The sequence below is a fragment of the Vigna unguiculata genome, unplaced genomic scaffold, assembly GCF_004118075.2.
Source record: "Vigna unguiculata cultivar IT97K-499-35 unplaced genomic scaffold, ASM411807v1 contig_500, whole genome shotgun sequence".
NCBI lineage: Eukaryota > Viridiplantae > Streptophyta > Magnoliopsida > Fabales > Fabaceae > Vigna > Vigna unguiculata.
The window spans coordinates 27,293-31,483 of record NW_021011215.1 but is presented as its reverse complement, the minus strand read 5'-3'; positions in this window follow the sequence as shown (position 1 = coordinate 31,483).

The following is a 4,191-nucleotide window of genomic DNA, read 5'->3' as shown; positions in this document are numbered from 1 at the left end:
ATCATAATAAAAACTTACTTTAAAACTAGTGTCTTAAGATTCCGGACAAATCTTCTCGAAGAAGGAGGGTATGATGTGAATTGCATATGGGTCAAATGGAGGATGACTAATGCGCCGTGTTGATGCAGTTTCTTTTATTTAAACAAGGGCCCAATGCTTTGTAAAATTGGCTGACCAAATTGTGTTTGTGCTTAACCATTAATGGGCTTTAGTTTTGCTTTATCTTCAAGTTGAAATAAGGGTCCATATGCCAACCTAAGAACCAACCTTTGGAAGATCAAGAGGACCTTTGCTCAAAGTTTGTGGATGACTTTTGGTAGCCTTAAATTCAGTTACAATCAACCATTAAGTAGCGGATCGTTATTAGCTTGAGTGGATCATTAATTAATAGCTTAAAGCGGGATGATATTGAAATTTATGTGTCTTTTGTAATTCTGATGGTTAAAGCTCCTATATAAGTTGAACCATTTTCATCAATGAAGGCAAGCTGAGTTTTGTTCAGAAAATAAACGAGTTTTATCTCATCTATCTTAGTGAGAGTGATTCTCCTAAGTTCTTGAGTGATTCAAGAATCCATGAGTTTCATCAAAGGTCCTTTATCCCTCTGTGTGTTTCAACTCTTAGGCTTATCTTCCATTCTTGGAAGTGTGATGTCTATCAATTTCCGTTCCATCTTCTTTTATGTTTCCATTTTCTCGTTTTAAATAATTTCTCAAATTTCTTGCTTGTTAGCATTCCAACAATGATAGATCAGTCAAACGAATCGAACGCTGTGGATTCACATCATTTGGTATTCACAGCCTGGCCATCTAGACCTGGAATAGGAAAGGAAGTTTATTATACAAAGTGTTTAACCGAAGGCCATCCATGTTTAGTTGCATTCGATTACGGAAGCGAAAACAATGTTGTGAGCCAAAGATTGGTGGAGAAACTCCAGTTACCAGCAACCTTTCATCTGGATCAAGCATGGATCAAATTCAGTACATGGCAATGTGTGAAAGAAGTATTATGTGATATTGCTCCCATGGCTCTCGTCATCTTCTTTTGGGATGGGCATGGCTTCATTTTAAAACACTCCATCTTGATGAACGTTCCCTTTATTTGAGGCATGAGGGACATCAAAGGAAGTAGAAGTTTATGACACCAAGACAAGTCAGTAAGGATCAACGTAGGCTGAAGGAGAAAACAGAAAAAGAAAGAATAGAAAAAGAAGTAATAGAAACTGCAGAAGGAAGGGAAAATAAAGAAAAAGAAATGGAACTAGAGAAAGTTTATTCGTCAATGTATTTTCTTCTACAGTTTGTGATGTCATTTTACAGGAACAAAAGGATAAGCATGTGAAGGAAATACACGAACTTCCATGTTTGAAAAGGAAGCTTGTTCATAGTGCTTTATCATGCATTTGGTCCGTCGATAAGAAGCGAATTCGTCAAACACAACGCATGGAATTATTTATTGTTACATATCAAGGTGGGGTACCGTTGTCAAGAAATGTTATCGACGGATTGCAACCATTGGAAAGTAACAAATATCAAGTTGAATTTGATCCTGGAAGAAGAGAATTAGTTTCAACTTGCGAAAAAATAAAATTCCTTCACAAGATCATAATAAAAACTTACTTTAAAACTAGTGTCTTAAGATTCCGGACAAATCTTCTCGAAGAAGGAGGGTATGATGTGAATTGCATATGGGTCAAATGGAGGATGACTAATGCGCCGTGTTGATGCAGTTTCTTTTATTTAAACAAGGGCCCAATGCTTTGTAAAATTGGCTGACCAAATTGTGTTTGTGCTTAACCATTAATGGGCTTTAGTTTTGCTTTATCTTCAAGTTGAAATAAGGGTCCATATGCCAACCTAAGAACCAACCTTTGGAAGATCAAGAGGACCTTTGCTCAAAGTTTGTGGATGACTTTTGGTAGCCTTAAATTCAGTTACAATCAACCATTAAGTAGCGGATCGTTATTAGCTTGAGTGGATCATTAATTAATAGCTTAAAGCGGGATGATATTGAAATTTATGTGTCTTTTGTAATTCTGATGGTTAAAGCTCCTATATAAGTTGAACCATTTTCATCAATGAAGGCAAGCTGAGTTTTGTTCAGAAAATAAACGAGTTTTATCTCATCTATCTTAGTGAGAGTGATTCTCCTAAGTTCTTGAGTGATTCAAGAATCCATGAGTTTCATCAAAGGTCCTTTATCCCTCTGTGTGTTTCAACTCTTAGGCTTATCTTCCATTCTTGGAAGTGTGATGTCTATCAATTTCCGTTCCATCTTCTTTTATGTTTCCATTTTCTCGTTTTAAATAATTTCTCAAATTTCTTGCTTGTTAGCATTCCAACAATGATAGATCAGTCAAACGAATCGAACGCTGTGGATTCACATCATTTGGTATTCACAGCCTGGCCATCTAGACCTGGAATAGGAAAGGAAGTTTATTATACAAAGTGTTTAACCGAAGGCCATCCATGTTTAGTTGCATTCGATTACGGAAGCGAAAACAATGTTGTGAGCCAAAGATTGGTGGAGAAACTCCAGTTACCAGCAACCTTTCATCTGGATCAAGCATGGATCAAATTCGTACATGGCAATGTGTGAAAGAAGTATTATGTGATATTGCTCCCATGGACTCTGTCATCTTCTTTTGGGATGGGCATGGCTTCATTTTAAAACACTCCATCTTGATGAACGTTCCCTTTATTTGAGGCATGAGGGACATCAAAGGAAGTAGAAGTTTATGACACCAAGAAAGTCAGTAAGGATCAACGTAGGCTGAAGGAGAAAACAGAAAAAGAAAGAATAGAAAAAGAAGTAATAGAACTGCAGAAGGAAGGGAAAATAAAGAAAAAGAAATGGAACTAGAGAAAGTTTATTCGTCAATGTATTTTCTTCTACAGTTTGTGATGTCATTTTACAGGAACAAAAGGATAAGCATGTGAAGGAAATACACGAACTTCATGTTTGAAAAGGAAGCTTGTTCATAGTGCTTTATCATGCATTTGGTCCGTCGATAAGAAGCAATTGTCAAACACAACGCATGGAATATTTATTGTTACATATCAAGGTGGGGTACCGTTGCCAAGAAATATTATCGACGGATTGCAACCATTGGAAAGTAACAAATATCAAGTTGAATTTGATCCTGGAAGAAGAGAATTAGTTTCAACTTGCGAAAAAATAAAATTCCTTCACAAGATCATAATAAAAACTTACTTTAAAACTAGTGTCTTAAGATTCGGACAAATCTTCTCGAAGAAGGAGGGTATGATGTGAATTGCATACGGGTCAAATGGAGGATGACTAATGCGCCGTGTTGATGAGTTTCTTTTATTTAAACAAGGGCCCATGCTTTGTAAAATTGGCTGACCAAATTGTGTTTGTGCTTAACCAATTAATGGGCTTTAGTTTTGCTTTATCTTCAAGTTGAAATAAGGGTCCATATGCCAACCTAAGAACCAACCTTTGGAAGATCAAGAGGACCTTTGCTCAAAGTTTGTGGATGACTTTTGGTAGCCTTAAATTCAGTTACAATCAACCATTAAGTAGCGGATCATTATTAGCTTGAGTGTGTCATTAATTAATAGCTTAAGCGGGATGATATTGAAATTTTGTGTCTTTTGTAATTCTGATGGTTAAGGCTCCTATATAAGTTGAACCATTTTCATTAATGAAGGCAAGCTGAGTTTTATTCAAAAATAAACGAGCTTTATCTCATCTATCTTAGTGAGAGTGATTCTCCTAAGTTCTTGAGTGATTCAAGAATCCATGAGTTTAATCGAAGGTCCTTTATCCCTCTGTGTGTTTCAACTCTTAGGCTTATCTTCCATTCTTGGAAGTGTGATGTCTATCAATTTCCGTTCCATCTTCTTTTATGTTTCCATTTTCTCGTTTTAAATGATTTCTCAAATTTCTTGCTTGTTACATTCCAACAATGATAGATCAGTCAAACGAATCGAACGCTGTGGATTCACATCATTTGGTATTCACAGCCTGGCCATCTAGACCTGGAATAGGAAAGGAAGTTTATTATACAAAGTGTTTAACCGAAGGCCATCCATGTTTGTTGCATTCGATTACGAAGCGAAAACAATGTTGTGAGCCAAAGATTGGTGGAGAAACTCCAGTTACCAGCAACCTTTCATCTGGATCAAGCATGGATCAAATTCCGTACATGGCAATGTGTGAAAGAAG